We start from the raw sequence: 14,680 nt of genomic DNA on the forward strand, positions 1-14,680 counted from the left end.
AATTTACCATTCCTTTTGCATCTACGGCTGTAGTGATGACTGCTTCATATAGGGTTTTTCTATTTTTTGAACTTGATCAAACTCAGCAAGTCATCAATTAAAAAGCCTTTTTGGGGTCTTCATATGGTAACCTATGATCAGACATATATCATAGATACAGGTTTCAAGACAGAGATGGAGAATAAGACTGCCTAAAACCATTCTGGCCAATGAATATCACAGCAAACAATTTATGGATAAGGAAACTTACAACCTCAACAGCATCTTAAAAGCTGATTTGTATTCTTGGTTGTGTTACAGATGAAACCAAGTTCATTTTTTTCATGAATTTTTTATTTGAAAAATCCTTTATAGAAAATAATAATTTTCATCATTTATTCAACAATTTTGATTGTCATCCTGTGCCAGGTCCTATGTTGGGTGGTGCAGACACAGAGGTAAATATGACATGTTCTCAAGACGCTCCCAGTCTAGTGAAGGGAAAAAACAAATAAATGTATTGGTAGAGACTGGATTTTTAATACCCCTCCAACTCAAGATATAGGAAATTTTAGCAGGGTAATGCAGGGTTGAAGGGTCTAGCTCAGACTACTTAAAGATAAAGAATGATATGTGAGATAAAAAGAAATGTCCCATACTAGCCAGGTGGCTCAGTTGGTTGGAGCATCATCCCATATACCAAAAGGTTGGAGTTCAATTCCTGTCAGGGCATATACCTAGGTTGCAGGTTCCATCCCTGGTTGGTGCGAGTATAGGAGGAACCAATCAATGTTTCTCTCTCTGTCTCTCTAAAATTAATAAAAACATATCCTTGGGTGAGGATTTAAATAAAAAAGAACTGTCCCATGGAACTAAAGCTGAAGAGAGCATTTTGGAGCTGGTATATAAGATAAGCAACTCTGGAATGTAAGAGTTTATAACGTGGAGTGAGTAGAGTTGTTGTGAAGTTGAAATTGAATCCCCTTTGTTGTTTGGTTAAGAGATAAAAGTAAAGTTAGAATATATTATGAAATCAGCTTTGGCCTGCCAGACTGTCTTCTTCATGTGTGATTATTTACCGAGATTGAGGGACACAGGGCCCACGATTTAGTGTGCATTTGGAATGCAGACTCCATAACTGGGGTGTGCAAAGAAGCATGAGCATGGAGGTTCACAGTTTGGAAATGACAACATTATTTAGCTAAGCAGTACTGTTCTCAGGCTGACAGGTCCTCATGTGTGATTTATTTCAATGTAGTCTTATCTTGTAGAGTCAGTGAAGGCTCCAGGAAGCAGGTGATGCATGAATAGTTGAGCTGCTTTAAACAAAAGTAAAAAGAAAAAAAAAAAAAGAAGCAAGGTAGGTAATCAACAGTAAAAAGATGGAAAGGGGATGGGAAGAAAAGAGCAGAAATTCAATAGCTGAACAAGGTTGGAGGAGGTAGGGAAGAACAAAGGGAGTGCCCTCACCGGTTTGGTTCAGTGGATAGAGCGTCGGCCTGTGGACTGAAAGGTCCCAGGTTCGATTCCGGCCAAGGGTATGTACCTGAGTTGCGGGCACATCCCCAGTAGGAGGTGTGCAGGAGGCAGCTGATCGATGTTTCTCTCTCATCGATGTTTCTAACTATCCCTCTCTCTTCCTCTCTGTGAAAAATCAATAAAATATATTTTGCGGATTTTAAGGGGGAGTGGGTCAGCCTATGAGCTGATATTTGTCATCTCCACCTCTATTGTCAAATGCTGCAATCATGGCACTTGTTCAAACTCTCCAAGAGAAAATTCTCACAGTTTTATTTTCTATTTTGATGAAGAATAGGTGATATTTACACTATTACATTAAAAAATATGATTTACCTTTCACTATCCTCATAGTAATTTTAAATACTTTATTTTATATCTATCATGTTTTCAACAAATACAGGATTGTTGGGGATTTTTTCCCCTTTATGGAAGTTATCAGAACATGTTTCTGCCCCCATTCTTTTCATAGTAATATAATTATTATGGGAGTAGAATATTCTAGACCAAAGGTAGGTTGACATGAAATATCATCACATATACAATAAATTGCAAATTGTCTGTTGGAAATCTGACAGGAGATGAATGAATATATCTGGAGCAATTACTATGGACTAGACACCAGGCTGAGTCCTTTATTTATAAACCTAATAACAATCCTAAAGTAGATACTATTATAATCCCTATTTTATAAAATCAAAGGGATTAAATAACTTGCCCAAGATCATGCAACTAACAAATAAAAGAATTGGGATTCAAATAAGCAATTAAATTCCAAGCCCAGGTTGCCAGGCTTATACTGCCCCTGCATGAATTTTCTACGGGGAGGTCTGAGCTTTATCCCCTAGGTGCTGTGCATCTTTAAGTAGGTCATGTGTGTCAGGGTACATGAAGCCAGAAGATGTGTGTCCATTTGCCTAGTAATTAAATTGAACTCAAGGATCTAGGAGGGAAAATTCTACTCAATAGGTGAGAAAATGTTAAAAGCTAAAACCATTAAAATATTTCATAGGGAACAGTAAAGATGAGTTGAAGATTAATATGCAGAAGTTTTATGAATTATAAAGGGAAATCATAGATTTTGAAAAAATGTCACGCCCATGGTCATTTTAGCTTATGCTCCTTTTCCAACAGGCTTAATCATTCATCTTCACTCTTTTTTTTCGGGGGGGGGGCGGATTTTAAGGGGAGGAAAGAGATTTTTGTAAAATACTGCTGTATGCGTGAGAGACATCGAGAGTTTCAGCAGCATTGTGATCAAGTGTACATCCTGGAAAGCTTTTACACAGGTAAAGGAGTACAAGGAGAGAATCAGGATTCACCGGTATAAAGGGGCTCTGGGTTATATAGAGAGAACACTGAGCTCATTCTTAGGCAGAGTGACTTTGAAGAGTTGGGAAACCTCCAAGTGGGTAAGTCTATAAGGACAATTGTATGTGGGTCTAGGACTCAGGACAGAGGTCACCTTCTTGTACTATTAGCATCAAGATGGGATTCCGTGCTGTTCCTAGAGCAGTGTTTGCTACAGAGTAGGCACTTGAAAGAGAAAGCATGAGGTGGGAAAAAGAGCATGTTCTAATGTGTTTGATAAGAGATTCTCTTTAAGCTGAACTATAAAAATGTGCAGTTAAAGAAAATTTTGTATCTTTATATGTACATATTGAATTAGTAAATAGATAATAGGATTCCTATGGTTTAATTTTTATCCTCTAAGAAAACTACTTTCAAGAGCACAAAAGTTTCATGTTGTCCCACAATATTATAAGAAAAAAGCTTTAGTTTCTTAAAAATGTCAACTATTTGATATTTTGGTAATGTAAAGAGAAGTTGCTAAAGCTAAATGTTCATAAAGAACTTTTAAATAAATTCTCTGTCAGAGAATAGGAACTGTCTTTTTTTTAATCTCTGAGAGGATGCTTGGCTGCCATGTGCTTATGTCAATGTTTAGTCTTTCTAAAACAGTTATTAAAGATATACATAAAACAGATATCTATATATACATATATTACATAATACATATATGTACATATACATATATATTTTTTATGTAGGATATGCATATGACATATATGTACATGTGTGTTTATGTATATACTTGGATATACAGTTAACCCTTGAACAACAGTCAAATGTTAATGGTGTCAAGCCCCCATGCAGTAAAAAACCTGCACATAACTTTTGACTCCACAAAAACATAACTAATGACCTACTGTTAACAGGAAGCCTTATTGATAGCATAAACAGTCAGTTAACACATATTTTATATGTTATGTGTTATATACTGTATTCTTACAATAAAATATGCTAGAGAAAAGAAAATATTATTATGAATAACAAGGAAGAGAAAATCCATTCACAATATTTATAGAAAAAGAAGTCGATGTACAAGTAGAGCAGCACAGTTCAAACTTGTGTTGTTCAAGGGTCAACTGTATGTGTTACATACGTATTTATGTATGTATCACAGAATACGGTTTCCTTTTTCCCTATCTGCCTATGCAGCACAATAAATCATTCAAATGTTTATTTTACCTCGAAATTTTCTCTCAGTGCCTTCATTACTTTTCTATTTTTTTATAACTCTATAGCCATATTTCCTAAGAGACGTATTTACTCTTGAGTTTCCTAGTTGTAGCTTTATAGATTTCTAGGAGGTCTGGGACCTTTTGTTACTAAGAGATTGAGTTCAGACTTTATGATTCACTTTCTGGAAATCAATTTTCTCAAGCTAGAGTCCATTTAATTTCACTGGCAATGATAATTTTGAAATAAACTCATATGTGCCCACAGGTAGTACTTTACAAACTATTACCAGCTTGTGTTTTAACTGAATTCCATTTTAATGTTCAAAGTGGGTTTTATAATATTTGCTATTTTTAAATGTTTTATTGCAAAAATAAAATTTTATTTTGCAGTAAACTCATTGTAAAAGGATGCAAGTCAATATGGTATGACTGAACACTGATACTAGTAAGTCTACAGGTCTTAGTCTGCCTTTCCTTCTAAAGCAGTTGTCAGGTGGTTGTTATGTGTGGTTGGAGAACACCAAGTATCCTATCCAATTTTCCTCTGAAGCAACCAATTAGACATGAGCAATATGAGTGTCCTATGACTTCCTTCTGGCCCCAACCTCTAACCATCTTGCCATTTTCAATACTTTCATTAGGCTTCCTGGACCCCTCAATCCTTGGCCTTATCACTAAACTCACTCCATCGTTTTGCTGTAATTAAAGCCTCACTCTACCCTAGGACACTCACTGCATCCCCAGAAGTCTCCTAAAGTGGAGAATGTGGCTCTCTACACCCTTGGAATCTCAGAATGAAAAAACACAGCTCCGGTCCTCCACATCCAGCGCTGCTTCCAACCAAACCTCATGTGAAACCCCCCTCTGCTTGGAGGTCCAAGTTTTCAAGCCATACCATGTTCCAGCCTCTCCTTGTACCCAAAATGCCTCTGACTTTATAGACAACCCCCTCATGTTCACTAAATACTTTAGCACATAACTGTGGACTTCCTCTCCATGACACTTCCTGCCATCATCCTGGGCAACATCCTGTCCATACAATGTGCAATATGCAAGTTTCACAATTTCTTGACCTTCTCATCTTCAGTTACCTTCTTCTCCATTTCAGCCACCCTCTGTTACGGGCAAACCTGGACTGTGGCATCACTGCTCCACCTCTGAAAACCTAAATTCAACTATTTTACTCTCTAACCACAACTTATTACCCTGCCCCTCCAACTCTCTCATTTAGTGATTCCTCAATAAATGTTCCTTTTATTCACAGTTCTCCAACCACTTGATGACTCCACTTTCTCCCGATCTGTACTTTGTCTTCACCTCCTTCCCTATTCATCTAAGAATCCATTGCTAAGTACATCACCATTTTCTGGCTAATATTCTCAATTCAGTAACATTAACCCACTGTTCTTCCACTTGGTCTGGACTAGCAAAACCCCAATCCTGGACCAATTTGTGTGTCTACCCTATCTATATTCTAACGCTGAAGAACACAGCTGAAGAAAATCCTGAAAACGCACCCATTGGTGCCAATGCAAAGTAGTGGTCTTCGCCTCCAACCAAATCTACAGTGCTGCCTGGCAATCCTTTCGTGCTTATCCAATTAAGTCTCTCCATAGTGGATTTAAAATCTTCTCTGTTATCCCACCATATCACCCCTGTGACTCTGAACATATGACCTCATCTCCCACCTCACAGAGAAAATAAAAGCCATTATTCAAAAAGTCGTTGAGCTTTCTGCCACAAACCCACACATTTATTTGTATTTATCCCTGTCTTTTCCACTTTCCCTTCTGTCTCAGTAAAGGAGGTATTCATTCTCCCATTTCAGGTTAATGCATCCACTTGAATGCAGGAACCCAGTATTTGCACACCCTCAGGAACTTACTCTATCCATTATTCTCTTTTTATTATATTGTAATTCTTTCCCATCACTATTTCCCCCCCACCAGCATTAAATGTACTCAAGCCTTTCACAATTAGAAATCTGTACCTTTCTTTATCGACCTCATGTTTTCTTCCAATTTTCAACAATGTCTTTCTATATTTCATATTACTACAGAGAACTCTGATTCCTAACAATAATAACAATATACTTAATCATTTGTTTCATCTTAAAATATATACAAATTATTTTTAGATTGCTACAATTTCATCACCAATAATGACTTTACCATGTGAACTTCAGTATTTCTAACACATCTCATTGAAAGTGAACCAATTTTTATTTGTATGATTACATTTTCACGTTGACAAAAGGCTAGTTTTTTCTCCTTGTATTCAATTTTAGGATTTATTTTCTTCATTTTTTTAAAAAAATGTTGTTTTACTTTTTGTATATGTACAAACTTTAGTACCAATTAAAAAGTGAAGTCAAAGAAGTCTTACTTCCACCCTATCCATCCCATCCCATTCCCACCCACCCCCTGATGGGTAACCATTTTCATTAGGATTTGGTACATTTTTCTTGCATTTCTCTTTGTATAAAAAAAAATTTTTTTTCACAAATGTTGCCATATTATTAAACTTTGTTCACCTTGTTTTTTCAACTTCATACATTCTGGCTCAAATTTAATATGTTATACCATAAGTATTAATTATACTTACTGTGTTTCTTTCTCTATGTAATATTTCTTCACTTTTTCTTTTTACTATTCCTTTTGGTATTTAAAAGATTTGCTTTTCTTCTAATGGTTATATTTTTCTATCTCTGTTTTAAGTCTACTTTTCCCTTTCTGAGGCTCCTTGCTATTAGGTTTGTCAACTCTAAATAATGTATTTTAACTTCACATATTATCTCTACAGAGATGAATTTTTTCTACTCTACCTTCTCCCCCAGATTCCCCTATCACCTTTGTGAGGGGTTGGTTATTTCTATTTAATTAGAACATATAATGCTTACATATTCTTTCTCTACCCTTTGTTTTAATCTTAGATCTCCATAGAAATATATTCAATATATACTATGAGGTCATTTTTTTAGGGTTTCTCCAGTCTTCTTTAGGTTGGATAAACCTCACCCTTTAGTTATATTTGTGAATACAGCACTTCTTGAGTTCTCGCATTTTCATAACCGTTTTAATATAGCCTTGGTAGCTAAAGGACAATTTGTCTAGATATAAAATGTTTGACTCACACTTTGTTAATGCTTTTAAAAAAATGTTTCCTCCAAAGTTGTCTTGCTTTTACAAACTCAGATTTTAACTTGATATCATTCCCTTGTAAGTTATTTGGTCATTTTGCCGGGAGGCCCAAAGATCTTTTTTTTCTTTTGTCTTTATCATTAAGGTCTAAGAGTTTTACTAGGAGTCTCTAAGTTGACCATTTGGAAATTCTTTTTGAAGTATAACTTTAAATAATATTTCTATTCCATCACTGTTTTTCTTATTCAATGACTCCAATTATATGTATGTGAGATTGTCTTTGCCTATTTCCTATAGCTGTCACTTTCTTTGATTGTTTTTCTCTCTGTTTTATTTTTATTCTATTCACTTTTTATTTCTCAATACACCTTATGTTTTCCATTGATTCTGTTCTCTCATTCACCTTGTAGTTTAGTCTTCATTCCTGAGATGATTTTGTCTTTTTTATTTCTTTCTTTCTGGAGTTTGCTTAATTCTAACATTCTTTTCTGCCACCTCTTCTGAATTTTTGATTTTCTATTTGGGGTGGAGTTTTTAATATATGAAAATGTTGATTTAATGATATTTAACTCAATACTCCCACCCTTTATGATCTTTTTTTAAAGAATAATTTCATAAACATAAATGTTTTTTTTCATATTTTCCATCTTCTTATAGTAGTCTTTGTGGTAGTTTTCAGCTATTTTATATTTACTTTAAATGTTTTATATTTGTTTTGATTAACAAAAAGTAATTATGTAGACAGGCGTGAGGCGTTTGGTGGTTTACTAGTTTTCTTAGTTCAAGAGCACCCTCTTCTGTTCATATAATGAACTGGAATTTATTTAATGAAGAGAATTGATTTGTCTTTTTATTTGGTCACTCTCTTTTATTTAGTTGGTTCTTTATTTTCCTGCTTCCTCTTGTATTCTTCATCACAAAATTCTTTCAATTTTCCACAAGTGGGACTCTATCAAGATTTTCACCTTAGAACTTTTGAGCCACTACCTTTTGACTTTCCTGAGTTAGTGTTCTGATACACAAGGTGTTATTTTTACATATATAAATATAAATATAAATACAAATATATATATATATATACACATATATATATTATATCACCACTAGATTAGCATTGTCTTCTTTTTTCCATTAAGATTCTACCTGTCTCTCTACTTTGGTGTGTGCTCTAAAGTTGACTTTGCAACTATTTGTTTGTTTGTTTTCTTCTTCTATGTAAGCAAATTTACAATATTTGTCTCATAGTGATGTTATGCACATGGGTCTGTGTAGTTTTACTTATCTTCTTTATCTGTATAGTATTTGGAAGGTATGTGCAGAGTTTGAGATTCAGGTGGCTGCAGTTATTCTTAAATTGTTATGTTTTGTTATGTTTATCAGGATCCTATCCTAGATTTTTTTTTTCTTTTTATTTTTGATAAACTTAAATGACCTCAATGACTTCTGTTCCTGATAGACTGATGACTATCAAATTTATTGTATTGCTGGGCTTCACATATTTTATTAATGACCAATAAGGTATATTAACAGGTCACACTACAGTAATTTCCCATTAACATGTTTAAGACTAAATTATCTTTTACTCTTCACCTCATCCCATATCTGCTCCTCCTCCTGTGTCCCTCATGTTAGTAAATGGTACCATATCATTTTCCCAACATGACCTCTCATAATTATATACGACAGAAAGCTTATAACTCCTGGCCCCAGTTAATCTTTGAGTACCGATTATTCTTCCTCCTAAAGATCTCACAGCTATCTTCCACCACTCTCCAAATTCTTTAGCAGATCACTTTTTGACTGGATTACTATAACAGCTTCCTAGCTGTAAATTCTGCTTCCTCTTTTGCTTCTTTCACTCTACAGCCCACATAAGTTTGAGAAAACTTTATTTATGTCACACACACCCTTCAAAATGCTACATTCCCTTCATGAAATAGTCTTGAAACCAAAATGTGGCCTGTTTGAGACCAAGTTTGTTGTCTCCCAAAATCAAAGAATGAAGTTGCATACAAAAACAGTTTGTGGACCAAAATTTATTGAGAGAAGCAAGTCCTGGAAAAGGTGCAGCTGGAGTTTCATGTTGTAGACAGGCGTAGTTCAGCATCCAAGCAAATTAAAGTCTATTTGTTCATGTGTGGAATCTCACATGGCCATAAATCACGTGGGCACAGGGGATGTACTCCCCTTGCCACAGAAACAACAGAAACCCATTGTGTGCAGGCGAGAGAGAGAGAGAGAGAGAGAGAGAGAGAGAGAGAGAGAGAGAGGCAGTTTATTTGTATACTAGAGACCCGGTGCATGAAATTCATGCACGGGGGTAGGGGGTAACCCTTAGCCGGGCCTGAACCCTCTCCAATCTGGTATCCCTCTCACAATCTGGGACCGCTGGCTCCTAACCGCTCGCCTGCCTGCCTGCCTGATTGCCCCTAACCACTTCTGCCTGCCAGCCTGATCACCCCCACTGCCCTCCCCTACTGCGACCTGTCTCCTCGCTGGGATCCGCCTCCTCCACACGAGGTGGCAGAGCTGCTGGGACCTACCTTCTCTGCACCGCACAGAGCTGTGGGACTCCCAGGCCTCACCGCTCCACATGGCTGCTGGGCCCCGCCTCCGCTGTGTGCGTGGCCATCTTGTGACGACATTGGGAGCAAGGAGCACCTAGGCTTTTATTGGTATATATATATATATATGCTTGCTAGTTTCTGATTGGTTCATTCAAAGAATTCTGCCTTAATAACATTCTTGGAATTGGTTTATACGCCTCATTGCCTTGTGATTGGTTATCTACAAGCTGCCTGTCTTAGTAAAATCTATATACTTTAAAGTTTATGTCTCCCACTATGGGAACCTCTTTCCCAACCCAGCTGGATTGTCTTAGTAACTCCGACTAGTTGGATTCCCTGGTTTTATTTCCTCTCCCCCACCCCCCATGGTCCATCTCTGTCCATCTAACTTTCCTCTGTCTCCTCAATCTGACTCTGTTAGAATGGTCTAAATCAGCGGTTCCCAACCTGTGGGTCGAGACCCCTGAAAATACATCCTGCATATCAGATATTTACATTATGATTCATAACAGTAGCAAAATTACAGTTATGAAGTAGCAACGAAAATAATTTTATGGTTGGGGGTCACCACAACATGAGGAACTGTATTAAAGGGTCAAGGCATTAGGAAGGTGGTCTGATAACTGCTTATGTGTCTAGAATTCTCTGTCACCAATCCTTGCTCTTACTTCTCTCCTTCCCTATGAAACACAGAGAAACAGAAACACTGTGGCAGATTATAGTCTGTAAATTTTCCACAGCATTAATTCTAGTCCCACATGCAGTTCCAGAGCATACCACTCCCCCTCAAGGGGTGAAGTCTAATTGCCCTCCCCCTAAATACCGCCCAGCCTCAGTGACTCACTGCTAATAAATTAAATGCTGTGGAAGTGAGTCTGCATGACTTCTGATACTAGGTCATAACATCAGTACAGCTTTAGCCTAGGCTCTCCTAACCCTCTGTCCCTCTCTCTCTGTCTCTCAGGACCTGTGCATTTGGAACCTGCGTAAGCAAGTAAAAAACTCAGCTACCATACTGGAGAAACCATGTGAAGATAAAGAATGCCAAAGAACCCCAGGTTTTCAAACACAAGAATTTGTGTCTTCCCAATCTAAGCATCAGACATGTGAGTAAATGAACCTTCATATGATCTCAACTCCAAAGCTTGAGCCAAAGTTATGGTGAATGGAGCAGACACAAATATTCTCTCCAAGCCCTGACTGGACTGCAGATTCATCATAAAATAAATATTGTTATTGTGTAAGGTTTAAAATTTAAACCATGAAGTTTGGTGGTTAGTTACATAGCAATTGAGATGTGAAACAGGCAATAGTACACAACCCAGCTGTATTAAATTATTTTTAATTCCCAGTATTTCTTAATCTATTCTAATATACCCTGTACTTGGGGACATTCTCATTTTTTCCCCACGCCCTGTCCCTTTAGTTAGATAATGCTTTCTTTTCCATCAAGATTCAGCATAGAAATGGCTTTTTCAGCATTAGTCTGGCATACAAATGGCCTTTTCTAATTCTACCAAATTGTGTTGACTAACTGCATGTGCCTCCACAGCATCTATATTTGCTTCAAACAGTAAGTATAATTTGAAATTACATTTAAATTGATTTATTCCTTATAAATCTATATAACCCATTAAGTCTGGGACATCATTATAGCTTTAGGATGTAGCACATTTCATGAGACCAAAATTAAAATAAATTAGATGTTAATTGAGTGAAGACATTCAAATCATGCTTTTCTCAAATACCAGGATAAAAACTATTGCATAAAGTTAATAATAACTGGTAACATCAATGGAACATCTATTACATGTCAATTGCTAACCATAGAAAAAGTTAACAATAGCTGGTATTATCAAAGGAACATCTACTACATGTCAGTTGTCATGCAGAACACTTCATAAGCACTATCTCATTTTAATCACTATACAACCCTATAAGAAGTGACAGAGTTACAAGTACAGTCTTGGTTTAAATCACAGCTTCACTCAACTTTTCTAGCCATGAAGCAGTAATCAAATTAGTTGAACTCTCAAAGTCAACGCCATGCTCTTAAATAATTTATACCTGTTTTTATTCAAGACACACATGGGATGATCAGAGAGGTGAGAAATATCAGGTGCAATATCAGAACTAAGTTTTTACATACTTCAGGTGATGAACACATTGGGAATATTTGCTTTACATAAATATTTCCTGGGGATCTCCAGGTGCTCTCTATTTAATGTGAGTTCAAATAGTCCGGCACACAAATGGCCAATAAACACATGCAAAAAAATACTCTACATCAAGTAAAAGTGCAAATTAAAGCCAAAATGAGATACTATTACACACCAACCTGAATGACTAAAACTTAAAAGACCGATGACACCAAATGTTAATAAGAATTTGGAACTACCAGAATTCACAAAAATTGATAGTAGGAATGCAAATGGTTACTATCCAGGAATAAAAAAGAATGAGCTACTGATACAAATAACATGGACGAATCTCAGAAACATTTTGATGATTAAAATAAGCTATTATGGGCTGAATTGTGTCCCTCCCAAATTCATATATTGAATTCCTAAACCCTAGTACCTTCATTATGTGGCTGTATTTGGAGATAGGGCTTTAAAAGGTAAATAAGGTAAAATGAGGACATATGGATGGGACTTAATGCAATATGCTGGTGTCCATATAAGAAGACGATAATAAGACACAGACAAAACAGTGACAAAGAGACAACCATGTGAAGACACAGAATGTAGTCATTTGCAAGCCTAGGAAAGAGGGCTCAGAAAAAAAACAAATCTGCTGACACCTTGATCTTAGACTTTCAGTCTCCAAAACTGTGAGAAAATACATTTCTGTTGTTTACACCATCAGTTTATGGTAATTTTTATGGCTGCCCTAGCAAACTAAAACAAAAGACTTACACAAAAGAATACATTTAATATCATTGCAACTATATGAAATTCCAGAATCAGCAAAACTCTTTTGTGATAAAAAAAAAAAAAATTGCCTCTGAAGAGGGGACTAGAGCATTAACTAATTAGGAAGGGACATGCCAGAAGTTTCTGGGATGATGATAAAGAGGATTGGATTATACAAGTGAATGCATTTATCAAAATTCATGAATGTGTACTTAAGAATTGTGCATTTCACTACATATAAATGCTACATCAAAAGAGAGAAAACACTGCAAACAATCAGTGGGACCCACCTCTGACATTAGAAGCCATACTGTTCCCATTTCTTCCACTACAGTTATTAACCCAAGCACCAGTGGTGCTACTGTATTTTGTATTTTCACTTAGAAGTTTGCTAAAACCCATCAAAGTGAAATTTACTGGCCGACATGCCTCTGCTATGCTCATTAGCCAAGAGAGATTGTTGAAGCTGAGTGGAGAGACTTATCTTTTTATTCCCTGAGTAGGAAAAAGAAACTCAGTTGCACCATTGGCCAAAAGTCTTTTTTTGATCCTCAGCTGAAATAAATTTGATGGATTGAAAAACATAAGTCTTTAATATCAGGGCACTGAGTTGAACATTACTGGACTGAGAGGGGCTAATTCTCAAAAGTTTTTGAGGAGCAAGGACATGGAAATTTGCGGCTATATCTGTTCATGGTGAGTGATCCAGGCTTCTTTCTGGTGTAAAATGAAGGAGCTTCTGGACTTTGGTTCAAAGTTCAGGTACATTTTGTTTAAAGGGGAAGAAAAACTCCGGTGTTCTACCTGTGTCCTCCTGCCTATGGATTGTCTAGCCTGAAATCTAGACACTAATGTTCTACTTGTTGAGAAAGTCTACCCTTTGTGCCTTCTTAGAAGATTCATATTAATTTCTCAAATTGCCTTAGGACATCAGCTACATAATCTCCTTGGCATTTTGACTGTTTTTGACCTAGATATCCAGTTTATTTTATTTGCCTCTTAGTGAGTCAAATATTTTTTATATCACTGAGCTTTCTCATTCAACTAGAGGATGTGGGTGGGAAGCTACATTTAAGGATAGCCCATGGACTTACAGCTCTACAAATCTAGTCTTAGAGGAGGGGAAGCAAACACTGGTCCTCAATCTATGAGATTTGAGATGAGGCATACTATAGGATCCTTGTTTACATATTTAGAGTCCTTCTCAAAATTGTCAACTTTTGTGATAAACGTGAAAAAAAATTGTCTGGCTTTCAACACAATGCCACTTCTGAAAAAATCAATTACTGTTTGAACTCCTCACTTTTCTCCTATTTATTCTCCAAAAAATATATGTATATATATTTTTACTAGAATTGGCTAGATCTTCAGTATGATATTTAGGATAAAGGCTACTCTAAGCCTGTTGGATTATCCCAATTTCCATATCCTTGAGCTGTGACAACCAACTCCTAGTTATAATTTCAAATACTCTTTATAAGGTTCCTCCCAAATGCTCATCCTCATTCTTGTAGGCCCCATATGTCTTGAAGGATATTACAGAGAAGTATATTCTCAATCCCTTTTATGTCTAAGAATAATCCATAAATACATAAATCTTTAAGTAAATAAAACTCTTAAAAGTCTTATAAAACTGAATGAATTGTAAGATCTAAGTCAGAAAAGTGATGTAACATAAGTATGGCTCCCCAAACTTTTTAAACACTATGTTGTCCTATCCCATTTCACTTTGAGCACACACTGTATTAGGCATTTTGCTCCATTTGTGAACTTGATATGCCACCACTTCAAAGATAATCTATTTCTCCTTATGATATTTTTAAAAATATGTTTTTATTCATTTTAGAGAAAGCAGAAGGGAGAGGGAGAGAGAGAAAAACATCAATCGGCTGCTTCCTTCACACAGCCCCTCACTGGGGATCGAGTCTGCATTCTGAGCATATGCCCTGACATGGAATCCAACTGGCAACCCTTCAATGCATGGGACAATGCTCAAGCAACTAAGCCAAACCAGCTAAAGCTTCTTATTTTTTTTT

The sequence above is a fragment of the Myotis davidii genome, unplaced genomic scaffold (genome assembly GCF_000327345.1).
Source record: "Myotis davidii unplaced genomic scaffold, ASM32734v1 scaffold185, whole genome shotgun sequence".
Lineage (NCBI taxonomy): Eukaryota > Metazoa > Chordata > Mammalia > Chiroptera > Vespertilionidae > Myotis > Myotis davidii.